Source organism: Dendrobates tinctorius, unplaced genomic scaffold (assembly GCF_039654945.1).
Source record: "Dendrobates tinctorius isolate UK_male_01 unplaced genomic scaffold, ASM3965494v1 ptg000432c, whole genome shotgun sequence".
NCBI classification, from domain to species: domain Eukaryota; kingdom Metazoa; phylum Chordata; class Amphibia; order Anura; family Dendrobatidae; genus Dendrobates; species Dendrobates tinctorius.
Genome location: NW_027362095.1, coordinates 223,542 through 242,094, shown reverse-complemented (window position 1 = coordinate 242,094; position 18,553 = coordinate 223,542). Strand labels below are relative to the sequence as shown.

The 18,553-nt window shown below is 48.0% G+C and overlaps 12 non-coding genes across 12 annotated transcripts; all 12 read right to left on the bottom strand.

Annotated features, from left to right (window-relative positions):
• Positions 1 to 367: 367 nt before the first annotated feature.
• TRNAV-AAC (transfer RNA valine (anticodon AAC)) lies at positions 368 to 440 on the bottom strand. Its single transcript has one exon. It is a non-coding gene; the product is annotated as a tRNA-Val (tRNA).
• Positions 441 to 526: 86 nt separating this feature from the next.
• Positions 527 to 599, bottom strand: TRNAV-AAC (transfer RNA valine (anticodon AAC)). The gene has a single exon. It is a non-coding gene; the product is annotated as a tRNA-Val (tRNA).
• Positions 600 to 1,367: 768 nt separating this feature from the next.
• Positions 1,368 to 1,440, bottom strand: TRNAV-UAC (transfer RNA valine (anticodon UAC)). The gene has a single exon. It is a non-coding gene; the product is annotated as a tRNA-Val (tRNA).
• A 97-nt stretch (positions 1,441 to 1,537) lies between these two features.
• TRNAV-CAC (transfer RNA valine (anticodon CAC)) lies at positions 1,538 to 1,610 on the bottom strand. Its single transcript has one exon. It is a non-coding gene; the product is annotated as a tRNA-Val (tRNA).
• Positions 1,611 to 2,537: 927 nt separating this feature from the next.
• On the bottom strand, positions 2,538 to 2,610 carry TRNAV-UAC (transfer RNA valine (anticodon UAC)). Its single transcript has one exon. It is a non-coding gene; the product is annotated as a tRNA-Val (tRNA).
• Positions 2,611 to 2,707: 97 nt separating this feature from the next.
• On the bottom strand, positions 2,708 to 2,780 carry TRNAV-CAC (transfer RNA valine (anticodon CAC)). Its single transcript has one exon. It is a non-coding gene; the product is annotated as a tRNA-Val (tRNA).
• A 414-nt stretch (positions 2,781 to 3,194) lies between these two features.
• Positions 3,195 to 3,267, bottom strand: TRNAV-AAC (transfer RNA valine (anticodon AAC)). Its single transcript has one exon. It is a non-coding gene; the product is annotated as a tRNA-Val (tRNA).
• A 12,248-nt stretch (positions 3,268 to 15,515) lies between these two features.
• On the bottom strand, positions 15,516 to 15,588 carry TRNAV-AAC (transfer RNA valine (anticodon AAC)). The gene has a single exon. It is a non-coding gene; the product is annotated as a tRNA-Val (tRNA).
• Positions 15,589 to 16,356: 768 nt separating this feature from the next.
• Positions 16,357 to 16,429, bottom strand: TRNAV-UAC (transfer RNA valine (anticodon UAC)). The gene has a single exon. It is a non-coding gene; the product is annotated as a tRNA-Val (tRNA).
• Positions 16,430 to 16,687: 258 nt separating this feature from the next.
• On the bottom strand, positions 16,688 to 16,760 carry TRNAV-AAC (transfer RNA valine (anticodon AAC)). Its single transcript has one exon. It is a non-coding gene; the product is annotated as a tRNA-Val (tRNA).
• A 927-nt stretch (positions 16,761 to 17,687) lies between these two features.
• On the bottom strand, positions 17,688 to 17,760 carry TRNAV-UAC (transfer RNA valine (anticodon UAC)). Its single transcript has one exon. It is a non-coding gene; the product is annotated as a tRNA-Val (tRNA).
• Positions 17,761 to 18,015: 255 nt separating this feature from the next.
• Positions 18,016 to 18,088, bottom strand: TRNAV-AAC (transfer RNA valine (anticodon AAC)). The gene has a single exon. It is a non-coding gene; the product is annotated as a tRNA-Val (tRNA).
• Between the last annotated feature and the right edge of the window lie 465 nt (positions 18,089 to 18,553).

Below are 18,553 nucleotides of genomic sequence, written 5' to 3'. Positions count from 1 at the left end.
ACGGAGAAATCAATTAGAGACATATGGTGCCTTACACCCAAGAACATCGGTCCTTCAGAAGAAAGAGATATCTGAGGGATCCCGACAATGGCAAACAGGATAATCACTACACTACAGTAACCAGACAAGAGCATTTACTGTGGTCATGGCAAGCATTAAAGATCAAGCACTCATTGTCAAAAGCGCTAGTTTGCAAGAGAAAAAGCTGTGTTTCTGCCCAGTTTCGAACTGGGGACCTGTCACGTGTGAGGCGAACGTGATAACCGCTACACTACAGAAACCAGATGCCAGCGCTTACTGTGGTGACAACAAGCAATCGAGATCAAGAACTGAAAGTCAAAAGCTTGGATACCAAAGGGTAACACCGTGTTTCTGCCCAGTTTCGAACTGGGGACCTTTCACGTGTTAGGCGAACGTGATAACCACTACACTACAGAAACCGGATGCAAGCGCTTACTGTGGTGACAACAAGCAATCGAGATCAAGAACTGAAAGTCAAAAGCTTGGATACCAAAGGGTAACAGCGTGTTTCTGCCCAGTTTCGAACTGGGGACCTTTCACGTGTTAGGCGAACGTGATAACCACTACACTACAGAAACCGGCTGTGGAAGGTTACTGTGGTCATGACGAGCCATCGAGAACAAAGACTCAACGTCAAAAGCTTTAATATCAATGCCTAATGTCATGCTTCTATCCAGTTTCAAACTGGGGACCGTTCGCGTGTGAGGTGAACGTGACAACCACTACACTTCAGAAACTCCAAGCAAAGCTAGAGATGTTTAAACATGCTGAAATGAACTTGAAAAAGAAAAAAACAGCCAGCCAAAGTCAAGAGGTCTTCCTCTATGTCTGAAGACAGGACAAAGTGCATTTTGCAACACAGGAACCTTTCATTTGTCAGGCTATTGGAGAAAAAGAACAAACAGGGAAACAAAACCATGCTCCACAAAACATTCTCATGCCTTTGTCCAAAAGCCAAAAAGAAAAAGCACCTAGATGCCTGCTTTCGCACCTTGATCCTATCAGGTGTTACTTGAATTAGGAACACTTAGACACTGTCAAAAACACACATGCTTGCCAAAAGCAAAAACGGGTAGAAATAATCGCATTGGTAAAAGTAATGCTCATTAAACCAGCAATAGAATATGCTAACTAAGGCTAATTAAGCCAACAATATACGTTTGTGATCAAAATAAAGAAAAGCCACATGTTTCTGCCCGGGATCAAAACAGGGAACTTTCAGGAGGATGGCAAACAGGACAATCACTACACTACAGAAACCAGACAAGAGCGTTTACTGTGGTCATGGCAAGCATTAAAGATCAAGCACTCATTGTCAAGAGCGCTAGTTTGCAAGAGGAATGCTGTGTTTCTGCCCAGTTTCGAACTGAGGACCTTTCGCGTGTAAAGCGAACGTGATAACCGCTACACTACAGAAACCACCCGAATCAATCAAACAAAAAATGCTGTGGTCATGGCAAGCAATAAAGAACAAGCACTGAAAGTCAAAAAGATGGTTTTCCAAGAGAAAAAGCTGTGTTTCTGCCCAGTTTCGAACTGGGGACCTTTCGCATGTGAGGCGAACGTGATAACCGCTACACTACAGAAACCGGATGCAAGTGCTTACTGTGGTGACAACAAGCAATCGAGATCAAGAACTGAAAGTCAAAAGCTTGGATACCAAAGGGTAACAGCGTGTTTCTGCCCAGTTTCGAACAGGGGACCTTTCGCGTGTTAGGCGAACGTGATAACCACTACACTACAGAAACCGGCTGCTGAAGGTTACTGTGGTCATGACGAGCCATCGAGAACAAAGACTCAACGTCAAAAGCTTTAATATCAACGCCTAATGTCAAGCTTCTATCCAGTTTCGAACTGGGGACCGTTAGCGTGTGAGGTGAACGTGACAACCACTACACTTCAGAAACTCCATGCAAAGCTAAATATGTTTAAACATGCTGAAATGAACTTGAAAAAGAAAAAAACAGCCAGCCAAAGTCAAGAGGTCTTCCTCTATGTCTGAAGACAGGACAAAGTGCATTTTGCAACACAGGAACCTTTCATTTGTCAGGCTATTGGAGAAAAAGAACAAACAGGGAAACAAAACCATGCTCCACAAAACATTCTCATGCCTTTGTCCAAAAGCCAAAAAGAAAAAGCACCTAGATGCCTGCTTTCGCACCTTGATCCTATCAGGTGTTACTTGAATTAGGAGCACTTAGACACTGTCAAAAACACACATGCTTGCCAAAAGCAAAAACGGGTAGAAATAATCACATTGGTAAAAGTAATGCTCATTAAACCAGCAATAGAATATGCTGACTAAGGCTAATTAAGCCAACAATATATGTTTGTGATCAAAATAAAGAAAAGCCACATGTTTCTGCCCGGGATCAAAACAGGGAGCTTTCAGGAGGATGGCAAACAGGACAATCACTACACTACAGTAACCAGACAAGAGCGTTTACTGTGGTCATGGCAAGCATTAAAGATCAAGCACTCATTGTCAAAAGCGCTAGTGTGCAAGAGAAACGCTGTGTTTCTGCCCAGTTTCGAACTGAGGACCTTTCGCGTGTAAAGCAAACGTGATAACCGCTACACTACAGAAACCAACCGATTCAAACAAACAAAAAATGCTGTGGTCATGGCAAGCAATAAAGTACAAGCACTGAAAGTCAAAAAGATCGTTTTCCAAGAGAAAAATCTGTGTTTCTGCCCAGTTTCGAACTGGGGACCTTTTGCGTGTGAGGCGAACGTGATTACCACTACACTACAGAAACCGGAAGCAAGCGCTTACTGTGGTGACAACAAGCAATCGAGATCAAGAACTGAAAGTCAAAAGCTTGGATACCAAAGGGTAACAGCGTGTTTCTGCCCAGTTTCAAACTGGGAACCGTTTTCGAACTGGGGACGGTTAGGCGAACGTGATAACCACTACACTAAAGAAACCGCCTGCGGAAGGTTACTGTGGTCATGACGAGCCATCGAGAACAAAGACTCAACGTCAAAAGCTTTAATATCAATGCCTAATGTCATGCTTCTATTCAGTTTCGAACTGGGGACCTTTCGCGTGTGAGGCAAAAGTGATAACCGCTACACTACCTAAACCGGATGCAAGCGCTTACTGTGGTGACAGCAAGCAATCGAGATCAAGAACTGAAAGTCAAAAGCTTGGTTACCAAAGGTTAGCAGCGTGTTTCTGCCCAGTTTCGAACTGGGGACCTTTCGCGTGTTAGGCGAACGTGATAACCACTACACTACAGAAACCGGCTGCGGAAGGTTACTGTGGTCATGACGAGCCATCGAGAACAAAGACTCAACGTCAAAAGCTTTACTATCAACGCCTAATGTCATGCTTCTATCCAGTTTCGAACTGGGGACCGTTCGCGTGTGAGGTGAACGTGACAACCACTACACTTCAGAAACTCCATGCAAAGCTAAACATGTTTAAACATGCTGAAATGAACTTGAAAAAGAAAAAAACAGCCAGCCAAAGTCAAGAGGTCTTCCTCTATGTCTGAAGACAGGACAAAGTGCATTTTGCAACACAGGAACCTTTCATTTGTCAGGCTATTGGAGAAAAAGAACAAACAGGGAAACAAAACCATGCTCCACAAAACATTCTCATGCCTTTGTCCAAAAGCCAAAAATAAAAAGCACCTAGATGCCTGCTTTCGCACCTTGATCCTATCAGGTGTTACTTGAATTAGGAACACTTAGACACTGTCAAAAACACACATGCTTGCCAAAAGCAAAAACGGGTAGAAATAATCACATTGGTAAAAGTAATGCTCATTAAACCAGCAATAGAATATGCTAACTAAGGATAATTAAGCCAACAATATACGTTTGTGATTAGAGTTGAGCGATACCAGCCGATACTTGAAAATATCGGATCGGAATGGATCGGCCGATCTTTAAAAAAAGTATCGGTATCGCCGATTCCGATACCGGGAACCAATGCAAGTCAATGGGGCCAAAATATCGGAATTAAAAAAAACCCTTTCTTTCCTTGTAGGTTAATTCTACATGAAGAAAAACAACTAAGAATAATGTAGAATGTATTGTGGGAGGTGGAGGAGACATTAAAGCCATAGAGGTTTAGCCCAATCAAATGGAATAGCAGGAATTAAACTTTTTTTTTAAAGATGTTAGGAGTTACAAAGATATTGACTATGTTAGCCTCATTTATATTTTGCCAGACATGTATGTCTTCTTCTTCTACTTCCTTTTTTTACATTCTTCTTCTTCTTCTTCTACTTCCTTTTTTTACATTCTTCTTCTTCTTCTTCTTCTTCTTCTACTTCCTTTTTTTACATTCTTCTTCTTCTACTTCCTTTTTTTACATTCTTCTTCTTCTTCTACTTCCTTTTTTTACATTCTTCTTCTTCTTCTACTTCCTTTTTTTACATTCTTCTTCTTCTTCTACTTCCTTTTTTTACATTCTTCTTCTTCTTCTTCTTCTTCTTCTTCCATTCTTCATATTCTTCTTATTCAACAATTATTATTCTACATATTCAGCTTATTCATCTTCTTCCTATTCTTCTTCATCATATTCTTGTTTGTGTCAGGCATTCCTGTAGTTGTTATCTAGAAAAGTTAGAAGTTTACACCTTCCGTTCTGCCTGTCACAAAAGATTTACAACAGGATTTGTCCGCGTTCAGTTTGGCCTGCAGCAGCAGGCCTTTTCCAGGGGCACCACGAGGAGGAACGGACTCACCCCCATACACTGCTTAGTCTTCTTCTGCTTATAAATAAGATAATATCATTTGCTCAGAGTATTAGTCTTATGCTTAATGTTCTTCTGCTTTGTTTTTTTTATGCTTCTTTGTCTTCTCTCTCTTGTTGTTCTGCATCTTGGTGGTTGTCTTCCTGTTCTTTGTCCTCTTGAACCAGCTGACGGTACTGGCACCCAGAGGGGCAGCAGAAGGAACAAGAGCCAATGGCACTACCGAGGACCAGCTGACGGTGCTGGAACCCGGTTACTAAGCAGGAGGTACCTGTGCTACAAAGCACTACCAAGGACCAGCAGACGTTGCCGGAACTCGGATACCGAGATGGAGGCACCTAGGCCAAAGGCTCTGACGAGAACCAGCTGACGGTGCTGGAACCCGGAGGGGTAGCATAAGCTGCAAGAGCAAATGGAAATAGCGAGGACCAGCTGACAGTGCTGGCACCCGGAGGGGCAGCAGAAGGAATAAGAGCCAATGGCACAACCGAGGACCAGCTGACGGTGCTGGAACCCGGTTACTAAGCAGGAGGTACCTGTGCTACAAAGCACTACCAAGGACCAGCAGACATTGCCGGAACTCGGATACCGAGATGGAGGCACCTAGGCCAAAGGCTCTGACGAGAACCAGCTGACGGTGCTGGAACCCGGAGGGGTAGCATAAGCTGCAAGAGCAAATGGAAATAGCGAGGACCAGCTGACAGTGCTGGCACCCGGAGGGGCAGCAGAAGGAATAAGAGCCAATGGCACAACCGAGGACCAGCTGACGGTGCTGGAACCCGGTTACTAAGCAGGAGGTACCTGTGCTACAAAGCACTACCAAGGACCAGCAGACGTTGCCGGAACTCGGATACCGAGATGGAGGCACCTAGGCCAAAGGCTCTGATGAGAACCAGCTGACGGTGCTGGAACCCGGAGGGGTATCAGAAGTTACCCCTGAAAAGCAAAGTTGGCATGCCGCAAGCTGGCCGCAGTTACCGAATCACACAGTCCTACAGGGGGTGCTTGTCCTACTGGCACTATGGAACAAACCTTTCTTACCAGAACCCGCAGTCCACATAGGAAGCACCTAAACTGCTGGCACCCTAGCCTCGGCTAACCCAACCGCAACACGACATGGCAACTTGGGGTGGCAAACTGACATTGACACTTCCCGGAAACAGCAGGCAGGGCTGGAACCAAGCTGGGCAGGAGGGACTACCCGTGCCAAAGTCAGTTATGAGCAGCAACTGGCGATGTTGGAGCCCAGGACAAGCACTTAGCAGGCTGAGGCCTGATGTGCTGTCAATTGGGAGGCAGCAGGACAGATTGCCATCAAAACAGCAGGGGAACAGCTGACGTTACTGAACCCCACAAACACAGGAGCTAGTGTTTTACTCTGTGAAGACGGCACTTCCGAGCAACAACTGGCTGTGTTGAAGCCCAGGGACAAGCACGGAGCAGGCTTAGGCTGCATTGAAGAAATTTTAAGATCGGTTGTAGACTACTAATTTGAACCAAGCTCCACTTAGGCCTGTGGCTTCACTGATTTCGTATTTCCCCTGTCCTCCAACCCCGCCAGTTACAGCTCCGAAGTGGCGTCTGCACAATCCACACTTGTTCCTGTGTTACAGGTGTTCAGTCCGGTCAGTTAATCCCCTGATGTGTGTCCGGCAATGTCGCCTGCTCTGTCCACATTCCCATAATGGGAATGTGGACAGAGCAGGCGACATTGCCGGACACACATCAGGGGATTAACTGACCGGACTGAACACCTGTAACACAGGAACAAGTGTGGATTGTGCAGACGCCACTTCGGAGCTGTAACTGGCGGGGTTGGAGGACAGGGGAAATACGAGAGACAGTGGAGCCACAGGCCTAATTGGAGCACGGTTAAAAATCAGTAGTGGTACGACTGTGTAGGCAGCAGGAGACTTTGCCATCCACACAGCAGGGGATCAGCTGACATTACTGAACCCCACTGAGACACGGGAGCAAGTATCTCTTTCCGTGTGGACGGCACTTCCGAACTACAACTGGCTGTGTTGAAGCCCAGGAAATAGGAGGGTGTAGGCAGAGGCCTACTGTATTTTGAATGAGGTGACAGCAGGAGAGACTGCCATCCACACAGCAGGGGATCAGCTGACGTTACTGAACCCCACTGAGACACGGGAGCAAGTATCTCTTTCCGTGTGGACGGCACTTCCGAACTACAACTGGCTGTGTTGAAGCCCAGGAAATAGGAGGGTGTAGGCAGAGGCCTACTGTATTTTGAATGAGGTGACAGCAGGAGAGACTGCCATCCACACAGCAGGGGATCAGCTGACGTTACTGAACCCCACTGAGACACGGGAGCAAGTATCTCGTGGACGGCACTTCCGAACTACAACTGGCTGTGTTGAAGCCCAGGAAATAGGAGGGTGTAGGCAGAGGCCTACTGTATTTTGAATGAGGTGACAGCAGGAGAGACTGCCATCCACACAGCAGGGGATCAGCTGACGTTACTGAACCCCACTGAGACACGGGAGCAAGTATCTCTTTCCGTGTGGACGGCACTTCCGAACTACAACTGGCTGTGTTGAAGCCCAGGAAATAGGAGGGTGTAGGCAGAGGCCTACTGTATTTTGAATGAGGTGACAGCAGGAGAGACTGCCATCCACACAGCAGGGGATCAGCTGACGTTACTGAACCCCACTGAGACACGGGAGCAAGTATCTCTTTCCGTGTGGACGGCACTTCCGAACTACAACTGGCTGTGTTGAAGCCCAGGAAATAGGAGGGTGTAGGCAGAGGCCTACTGTATTTTTAATGAGGTGACAGCAGGAGAGACTGCCATCCACACAGCAGGGGATCAGCTGACGTTACTGAACCCCACTGAGACACGGGAGCAAGTATCTCTTTCCGTGTGGACGGCACTTCCGAACAACAACTGGCTGTGTTGAAGCCCAGGAAATAGGAGGGTGTAGGCAGAGGCCTACTGTATTTTGAATGAGGTGACAGCAGGAGAGACTGCCATCCACACAGCAGGGGATCAGCTGACGTTACTGAACCCCACTGAGACACGGGAGCAAGTATCTCTTTCCGTGTGGACGGCACTTCCGAACTACAACTGGCTGTGTTGAAGCCCAGGAAATAGGAGGGTGTAGGCAGAGGCCTACTGTATTTTGAATGAGGTGACAGCAGGAGAGACTGCCATCCACACAGCAGGGGATCAGCTGACGTTACTGAACCCCACTGAGACACGGGAGCAAGTATCTCTTTCCGTGTGGACGGCACTTCCGAACTACAACTGGCTGTGTTGAAGCCCAGGAAATAGGAGGGTGTAGGCAGAGGCCTACTGTCTTTGTAATGCGGAGACAGCAGGAGAGACTGCCATCTCCACAGCAGGGGATCAGCTGGCAATGATGAACCCCACTAACACTTGAACGAATGTATTTGGCTCTGTGGAGACGACACTTCTGAACACCAACTGACGCTGTTGGAGCCCAGGATTAGGCGAGGAGCAGGCTGTGGCCTACTGGATTTTGGCAGGTGAAGGCAGCAGGAGACTTGCCATCTCCACAGCAGGGGAACAGCTGGCAGTGCTGAACCCCACTAACACTCTAACGAAGGTGTTTGGCTCTGTGGAGACGACACTTCTGAACACCAACTGACGCTGTTGGAGCCCAGGATTAGGCGAGGAGCAGGCTGTGGCCTACTGGATTTTGGCAGGTGAAGGCATCAGGAGACTTGCCATCTCCACAGCAGGGGAACAGCTGGCAGTGCTGAACCCCACTAACACTCTAACGAAGGTGTTTGGCTCTGTGGAGACGACACTTCTGAACACCAACTGACGCTGTTGGAGCCCAGGATTAGGCGAGGAGCAGGCTGTGGCCTACTAGATTTTGGCAGGTGAAGGCAGCAGGAGACTTGCCATCTCCACAGCAGGGGAATAGCTGGCAGTGCTGAACCCCACTAACACTCTAACGAAGGTGTTTGGCTCTGTGGAGATGACACTTCTGAACACCAACTGACGCTGTTGGAGCCCAGGATTAGGCGAGGAGCAGGCTGTGGCCTACTAGATTTTGGCAGGTGAAGGCAGCAGGAGACTTGCCATCTCCACAGCAGGGGAACAGCTGGCAGTGCTGAACCCCACTAACACTCTAACGAAGGTGTTTGGCTCTGTGGAGACGACACTTCTGAACACCAACTGACGCTGTTGGAGCCCAGGATTAGGCGAGGAGCAGGCTGTGGCCTACTAGATTTTGGCAGGTGAAGGCAGCAGGAGACTTGCCATCTCCACAGCAGGGGAACAGCTGGCAGTGCTGAACCCCACTAACACTCTAACGAAGGTGTTTGGCTCTGTGGAGACGACACTTCTGAACACCAACTGACGCTGTTGGAGCCCAGGATTAGGCGAGGAGCAGGCTGTGGCCTACTAGATTTTGGCAGGTGAAGGCAGCAGGAGACTTGCCATCTCCACAGCAGGGGAACAGCTGGCAGTGCTGAACCCCACTAACACTCTAACGAAGGTGTTTGGCTCTGTGGAGACGACACTTCTGAACACCAACTGACGCTGTTGGAGCCCAGGATTAGGCGAGGAGCAGGCTGGGGCCTACTGGATTTTGGCAGGTGAAGGCAGCAGGAGACTTGCCATCTCCACAGCAGGGGAACAGCTGGCAGTGCTGAACCCCACTAACACTCTAACGAAGGTGTTTGGCTCTGTGGAGACGACACTTCTGAACACCAACTGACGCTGTTGGAGCCCAGGATTACGCATGCCGCATGCAGAGGCCAATGGGCAGCGGTTTTTATGGAGGTTGTGGACTACTACTGATTCTAACCATGCTCCACTTAGGCCTCTGGCTCCACTGTCTCTACTATTTACCCTGGCCTCCAACCCCGCCAGCTACATCTCTGAAGTGGCGTCAGCACAATCTACACTTGTTCCTGTGTTACTGGTGCTCAGTCCCGTCAGTTGATCCCCTGATGTTTGTCCGGCAAGTTCGCCAGCTCTGTCCTCATTCCCACTACTGGTTATGGGAATGTGGACAGAGCAGGAGACCTTGCCGGACACACATCAGGGGATAAACTGATGGGACTGAGCCACAGGAACACAGGAACAAGTGTAGATTGTGCTGACGCCACTTCAGAGATGTAGATGGCGGGGTTGGAGGTCAGGGGAAATAGTAGAGACAGTGGAGCCAGAGACCTAAGTTGGGCACGGTTAAAAATCAGTAGTGGTTTGAATGTTGATGGAGCTGGTGACTTTGCCGTCCACACAGCAGGGGATCAGCTGGCATTACTGAACCCCACTAACACAGGAGCTAGTGTGTTTCTCTGTGCAGACGACACATCTGAGCGACAACTGGCTGTGTTGAAGCAAAGGGATTATAGTTCAGGTGGTAGAAAAATGAACACACCAGCAGACCTGGATACAGTTGCCAACCACTAATTTAGTCTGTAAGAGGAATGGCAAAGTCTTTGGAGATCCAGGCCTTGTTCATTTTCAGAAAAGTCAGCCGGTCAACATTATCGGAAGATAGTCGCGTGCGACGGTCTGTTAGTACACCACCTGCGGCACTAAAGACACGTTCCGATAATACACTGGCAGCAGGGCAAGCCAGCACCTCCAATGCATACTGGCTAAGCTCTGGCCATGTATCCAGCTTAGAGACCCAAAACTTGAAGGGGGAAGAGCCATCTGGGAGTACAGCGACAGGGCAAGACATGTAGTCTGACACCATCTGACGGAAGCGTTGCCTCCTGCTGACTCGAGGCGTCGCTGATGGTGTAGACAATTGTGGTGGACACACAAAACTTTGCCACATTTGGGCCATAGTGGTCTTGCCTTGTGCTGCGGCGCTGCCTCTGCTCCCTCTTTGTGCAGAGTTTCCTCGACGCACAGAGCTGCTTTGTAAAGCACTAGCAACAATGCTGTCGGGTGGAATGGAAAACATTATGGACTGCACCAGTGACTCTTCGTACTCCCGCATTTTACGCTCCCGGTTCAACGTTGGTATGAGCCTTTGTACGCTGTCCCGGTAGCGAGGATCTAAGAGGGTGTACACCCAATAATCAGCCGAGACGAGAATGTGGGCGATGCGGCGGTCGTTTCTCAGGCACTGCAGCATGAAATCAACCATGTGCTGCAGACTCCCAACTGCCAAAGAACCGCTGTCCCCTGTTTGAGGCGTGACCTCGGCCTGCTCTGCATCACCCCACCCTCGCTGTACATACTGAGTAGAGGTTTGTGTACCTCCCTCCTCTGGAGAGATGTCTTCCTCCTCCATCGACTCCTCCTCATCCTCCTCACAAAGTGTCCCCTGCCTAGGCCTTTGTGAGGAAACACGTAGCGCAGACTGTCCAGAAGCAGATGGCATTTGGGACTCCTCATCCTCCACCTCTTCTGAAACCTCATCCCTTAGTGCTTGCAGTGTTTGTTGAAGCAGGCAGATAAGGGGGACAGTCATGCTGACTAGTGCATCATCTGCACTCGCCATCCGCGTGGATTCATCGAAGGCACGCAAAACGAGGCAGATGTCCTTCATAGAGGCCCACTCAATGGTGCTGAAGTGTGAACGGCGCACAGTGCGACTTGTTTGCGCCTGATGCAGCTGGTACTCCATGACTGCTGCCTGCTGCTCACACAACCGCTCCAACATATGTAACGTTGAATTCCACCGGGTGGGTAGGTCACATATGATGCGATGTTCCGGAAGGCCAAATCGTCGCTGCAGAGCAGCGAGGCGCGATCTTGCCGTGCTGGAACGTCGCAAGTGAGCGCACTCTATGCGGACCTTGTGCAACAGTGCAGCAAGATCCGGATAGTCCCTCAGAAAGCTCTGCACGACCAAGTTAAGAACATGTGCCAGACATGGGATGTGTGTGAGGTTGCCTAGGCCAAGAGCTGCCACCAGATTTCGGCCATTGTCACACACTACCAAGCCCGGCTGGAGATTCGCTGGCCCAAACCACACATCGCTCTCCAGCTTGATAGCATTCCAGAGCTCCTGCGCTGTGTGGCTTCGATTCCCCAAAGAAATTAATTTGAGTACAGCCTGTTGACGTTTGGCCACGGCTGTGCTCATATCGGTCGTAACAGGCTCCTGCTCTGCTGTTTCTGAGGAACTTGAGTAGGAGGAGGAGTCTATGTTTACAGACTGGAGTCCTGCAATCCGTGGCGTTGGAAGAACACGTACAGCGCCACTCTCCAGATCCGTACCCGGCTCCACAACATTGACCCAGTGGGCAGTGAGGGAAAGGTATCGTCCCTGTCCATGGTTACTGGTCCACGCATCGGTGGTCAGGTGGACCTTGCTACTAACGGCGTTTAGTAGCGCATGTTTTATTTTGCCCTCAACATGTTTCTGCAGGGCAGGGACGGCTCGCCTGCTGAAATAAAAGCGGCTGGGCACGTTGTATTGGGGGACTGCCAATGCCATTAAGTCCCGGAAGGTGTCAGTGTCCACCAGCCTGAATGACAGCATTTCAACTGCCAGAAGTTTGGCAATGCCAGCATTCAGAGACTGTGCTCGGGGATGGTTTGCCGAGTAAGGGCGCCTTTTATCCCATGCCTGTGCTACCGATGGCTGTGATGGATGGGAACGTGCTGCTATGGGTGTAATCTGACAGGGTCTCCGGACAACAGTGGCAGAGGTTCTTCCTTGGCGATCCTGTGAGGAAGCCGAACCAGCAGTGTGTGAGCTGGAGGAAGAGGGCCCAACACGAACTGAAGAGGTGGTAGGTGGTGCTGTACGTTGGCCTACGTCTTCAGGGTGTCTCTGCAACTCCAACTCGTGCTTGGTGCGCACATGTTTCCACATATTTGTGGTATTGAGGTTGCTGACATTTCTCCCTCTTTTGACTCTCTGATGACACAGCTTGCATTTGACAAAGCAAATGTCATCTGCAACTGTGTCAAAAAAGGACCACGCACTGCAACTCTTGTGAGCGCCCGGTTTGCCTTTGGAAGGAGGAATGCTCCTAACGGGTGCCGAAGTGGAGGGTACAGGCAACCAAGTCTTCCCCCTCCCTCTGCCTCCTGTTTTGGCCGGTAGGGGAATCTCTTCCTCCGAGCTGCTCCCACCACCTTCCTGTTGCTCACGCCATGATGGGTCAAGGACCTCATCATCTTCCCTCCCCTCTTCAAACAGCTGCTTCTCCGGGGTTGTCTCGCCAGCACCGTACGCACCAGAAAGTGGCAACTGAGTCTCATCATCATCTGATGCGTACTGAGGTGTGCTGACCATAGGCACTGGCCCACTCGCCTCTTCAGATTCAGAGGGACAAAGAAGTTGCGCATCACTGCATACTCCCTCTTCTTCACATTCAGGAATGCTGCTTGGCTGGCCCCCTCTTTCCAAGCCAACAGATTCCGAGAACAGAAGTAGAGACTGTGATGGCTCCTGTCCATGTCTCTCTGACTGCCTGGGCACTTTGGCAGGTGGTGAAGAGACAGATGGTTGCTCTTCGGTGCTCTGACCCTGAGAGGATGCGGAAGTAATTGAAGTCGATGCGTTAGCTGCCATCCATCCAACAACGGCTTCAATTTGTTCCTCCCGCAGCAGTGGGGTACGTTGAGGTCCTACAAAGCTGCGCATAAAGGACTGTTGCCTGCTAAAACTGGGGGATGCTGATCCACTGGTGCCCGCAGCAGGCCCAGAATCCCCACGTCCTCTACCTGTAGAATCCCCACGTCCTCTCCCTGCAGAATCCCCACGTCCTCTCCCTGCTGAAACTCCACGCCCACGCCCACGCGCCTTACTCCCTGCCTTCTTCATCTTGCAAGACTGCTTAAGATAGGCAAAAAAGTACAAAGGGGGGCCTTAGTGTGCTTATTCCTGAACAGCTGGTTACAGGTACAAGAAACACTAATTTTATGAAGTGTGTGTGTGGACTAGACTTTAATAGGAGCTGATGTGGCCTACACAAGTTCAAAATGTAGTGTTTGGTGAACTTTTTTTGTGGTTTCTTTGTTGGAAACAAACTCAAAGTATGTGAACAAAGAATTGAAACTGATAGTATCACCAACTTTTTGGAGCTATTACAATGCAGGCAGGTAACCTACAATGCAAAAGATGAGGCTCCAAAAAAATTGGGTAATACTAATCTGGCTGCGCCGGCAGGGCACAAGCCAGAAAAAAAGGCTCCTCTATCTACTCCTATATAGTGTTTGCAACCAACCAATGTTGATGGATACGGATGGATGCACACTAATAGGAGAAGAAAAAATGAGCTGCACTCAAAGACAAATATGTGTGAGGCAGTGACGCACGTTGAGCGTCCTACAACCAGACGTAGCTGCAGGACACTCTACTCAGCGTGAGCTGCACTCACACACAGTCAGAGGCCTCTCAGACAGCCGTCAACAGTGCAGCTAAGTGGGCACTGGCACTGACAGGCTGCAGAAAGGCTCCGCTGTGTACTCCTTTATAGTGTTTGCAACCACCGTAGATGGAGACGGATGGATGCACACTAATAGAAGAAAAAATGAGCTGCACTCAAATAAAAATATGTGTGAGGCACTGACGCACGCTGAGCGTCCTACAGCCAGATGTAGCTGCAGGACACACTACTCAGCGTGAGCTGCACTCACACACAGTCAGAGACCTCTCTGACAGCCGTGAACAGTGCAGCAAAGTGGACACTAGCACTGAAAGGCTGCAGAAAGGCTCCGCTGTCTACTACTAGTGTTTGCAACCAACGTATATGGATACGGATGGAAGCACACTAGATTGAAATTATGTAAAAAATGCAGCTCAAAAAATAAAAGATGTATGAGGCAGCAGTGATCACACTGGGTGGCCTACAGCCTGACGTGGCTGCAGGACCCACTCCACAGCGTGAGCTGCACTCACACAGCCCTTGCAGACAGCTGTGAACACTGCTGCTAGGGCAAAGAAGGCTACAGTGGTGGTTTATGTAGCCTGGGTAAAGCACTAGATGTTTGGTGGAATCGCTATTTCTAACTGTCCCTCACAGTCTTCTACAGCAGCCTGTCCCTAACTGAATTCACAGCAGAGTGACCAGAAATGGCGGCTGCGGTGGCTTTTATAGTGCATCATGACATCATTTCGGCAGCCAATCACAGCCATGCCAATAGTTAACATGCCTACATGCCTAACAGGATGTGCCCACACTTCGGAGGATTCCCATTGGCTTAATCAAAGCAAGCAGGCTCATAGCATGATGGGAACTTCCTATTCCGATTCCGATTCCGGAATCCGATATGACAAAAGTATCGGAATTAAGTATCGGAATTCCGATACCGCTAATATCGGCCGATACCCGATACTTGCGGTATCGGAATGCTCAACACTATTTGTGATCAAAATAAAGAAAAGCCACATGTTTCTGCCCGGGATCAAAACAGGGAACTTTCAGGAGGATGGCAAACAGGACAATCACTACACTACAGTAACAAGACAAGAGCGTTTACTGTGGTCATGGCAAGCATTAAAGATCAAGCACTCATTGTCAAAAGCACTAGTTTGCAAGAGGAACGCTTTGTTTCTGCCCAGTTTCGAACTGAGGACCTTTCGCGTGTAAAGCGAACTTGATAACCGCTACACTACAGATACCAGCCGATTCAAGCAAGCAAAAAATGCTGTGGTCATGGCAAGCAATAAAGAACAAGCACTGAAAGTAAAAAAAATCGTTTTCCAAGAGAAAAGCTGTGTTTCTGCCCAGTTTCGAATTGGGGACCTTTCGCGTGTGAAGCCCGCTACACTACAGAAACCGGATGCAAGCTCTTACTGTGGTGACAACAAGCAATCGAGATCAAGAACTGAAAGTCAAAAGCTTGGATACCAAAGGGTAACAGCGTGTTTCTGCCCAGTTTCGAACTGGGGACCTTTCACGTGTTAGGCGAACGTGATAACCACTACACTACAGAAACCGGCTGCGGAAGGTTTCTGTGGTCATGACGAGCCATCGAGAACAAAGACTCAACATCAAAAGCTTTAATATCAACGCCTAATGTCATGCTTCTATCCAGTTTCGAACTGGGGACCGTTCGCGTGTGAGGGGAACGTGACAACCAATACACTTCAGAAACTCCATGCAAAGCTAAAGATGTTTAAACATGCTGAAATGAACTTGAAAAAGAAAAAAACAGCCAGCCAAAGTCAAGAGGTCTTCCTCTATGTCTGAAGACAGGACAAAGTGCATTTTGCAACACAGGAACCTTTCATTTGTCAGGCTATTGGAGAAAAAGAACAAACAGGGAAACAAAACCATGCTCCACAAAACATTCTCATGCCTTTGTCCAAAAGCCAAAAAGAAAAATCACCTAGATGCCTGCTTTCGCACCTTGATCCTATCAGGTGTTACTTGAATTAGGAACACTTAGACACTGTCAAAAACACACATGCTTGCCAAAAGCAAAAACGGGTAGAAATAATCACATTGGTAAAAGTAATGCTCATTAAACCAGCAATAGAATATGCTAACTAAGGCTAATTAAGCCAACAATATACGTTTGTGATCAAAATAAAAAAAAGCCACATGTTTCTGCCCGGGACCAAAACAGGGAACTTTCAGGAGGATGGCAAACAGGACAATCACTACACTACAGTAACCAGACAAGAGCGTTTACTGTGGTCATGGCAAGCATTAAAGATCAAGCACTCATTGTCAAAAGCGCTAGTTTGCCAGAGAAACGCTGTGTTTCTGCCCAGTTTCGAACTGAGGACCTTTCGCATGTAAAGCGAACGTGATAACCACTACACTACAGAAACCAACCGATTCAAACAAATAAAAAATGCTGTAGTCATGGCAAGCAATAAAGAACAAGCACTAAAAGTCAAAAAGATCATTTTCCAAGAGAAAAAAAGCTGTGTTTCTGCTCAGTTTCGAACTGGGGACCTTTCGCGTGTGAAGCGAACGTGATAACCGCTACACTACAGAAACCGGATGCAAGCGCTTACTGTGGTGACAACAAGCAATCGAGATCAAGAACTGAAAGTCAAAAGCTTGGATACCAAAGGGTAACAGCGTGTTTCTGCCCAGTTTCGAACTGGGGACCTTTCGCGTGTTAGGCGAACGTGATAACCACTACACTACAGAAACCAGCTGCGGAAGGTTACTGTGGTCATGACGAGCCATCGAGAACAAAGACTCAACGTCAAAAGCTTTAACATCAATGGCTAATGTCATGATTCTATCCAGTTTCGAACTGGGGACCTTTCGCGTGTTAGGCGAACGTGATAACCACTACACTACAGAAACCGGCGGCAGGAGGTTACCGTGGTCATGACGAGACATCGAGAACAAAGACTCAACGTCAAAAGCTTTAATATCAACGCCTAATGTCATGCTTCTATCCAGTTTCGAACTGGGGACCGTTCACGTGTGAGATGAACGTGACAACCACTACACTTCGGAAACTACATGCAAAGCTAAAGATGTTTAAACATGCTGAAATGAACTTGAAAAAGAAAAAAACATCCAGCCAAAGTCAAGAGGTCTTCCTCTATGTCTGAAGACAGGACAAAGTGCATTTTGCAACACAGAAACCTTTCATTTGTCAGGCTATTGGAGAAAAAGAACAAACAGGGAAACAAAACCATGCTCCACAAAACATTCTCATGCCTTTGTCCAAAAACCAAAAAGAAAAAGCACCTAGATGCCTGCTTTCGCACCTTGATCCTATCAGGTGTTACTTGAATTAGGAACACTTAGACACTGTCAAAAACACACATGCTTGCCAAAAGCAAAAACGGGTAGAAATAATCACATTGGTAAAAGTAATGCTCATTAAACCAGCAATAGAATATGCTAACTAAGGCTAATTAAGCCAACAATATACGTTTGTGATCAAAATAAAGAAAAGCCGCATGTTTCTGCCCGGGATCAAAACAGGGAACTTTCAGGAGGATGGCAAACAGGACAATCACTACACTACAGTAACCAGACAAGAGCGTTTACTGTGGTCATGGCAAGCATTAAAGATCAAGCACTCATTATCAAAAGCGCTAGTTTGCAAGAGGAAAGCTGTGTTTCTGCCCAGTTTCGAACTGAGGACCTTTCGCGTGTAAAGCGAACGTGATAACCGCTACACTACAGAAACCAACAGATTCAAACAAACAAAAAATGCTGTGGTCATGGCAAGCAATAAAGAACAAGCACTGAAAGTCAAAAAGATCGTTTTCCAAGAGAAAAGCTGTGTTTCTGCCCAGTTTCGAAGTGAGGACCTTTCGCGTGTGAGGCGAACGTGATAACCGCTACACTACAGAAACTGGATGCAAGCGCTTACTGTGGTGACAACAAGCAATCGAGATCAAGAACTGAAAGTCCAAAGCTTGGATACCAAAGGGTAACAGCGTGTTTCTGCCCAGTTTCGAACTGGGGACCTTTCGCGTGTTAGGCGAACGTGATAACCACTACACTACAGAAACCGGCTGCGGAAGGTTACTGTGGTCATGACGAGCCAACAAGAACAAAGACTCAATGTCAAAAGCTTCAACATCAACGCCTAATGTCATGCTTCTATCCAGTTTCAAACTAGGGACCGTTCGCGTGTGAGGTGAACGTGACAACCACTACACTTCAGAAACTCCATGCAAAGCTGAAGATGTTTAAACATGCTGAAATGAACTTGAAAAAGAAAAAACAGCCAGCCAAAGTCAAGAGGTCTTCCTCTATGTCTGAAGACAGGACAAAGTGCATTTTGCAACACAGGAACCTTTCATTTGTCAGGCTATTGGAGAAAAAGAACAAACAGGGAAACAAAACCATGCTCCACAAAACATTCTCATGCCTTTGTCCAAAAGCCAAAAAGAAAAAGCACCTAGATGCCTGCTTTCGCACCTTGATCCTATCAGGTGTTACTTGAATTAGGAACACTTAGACACTGTCAAAAA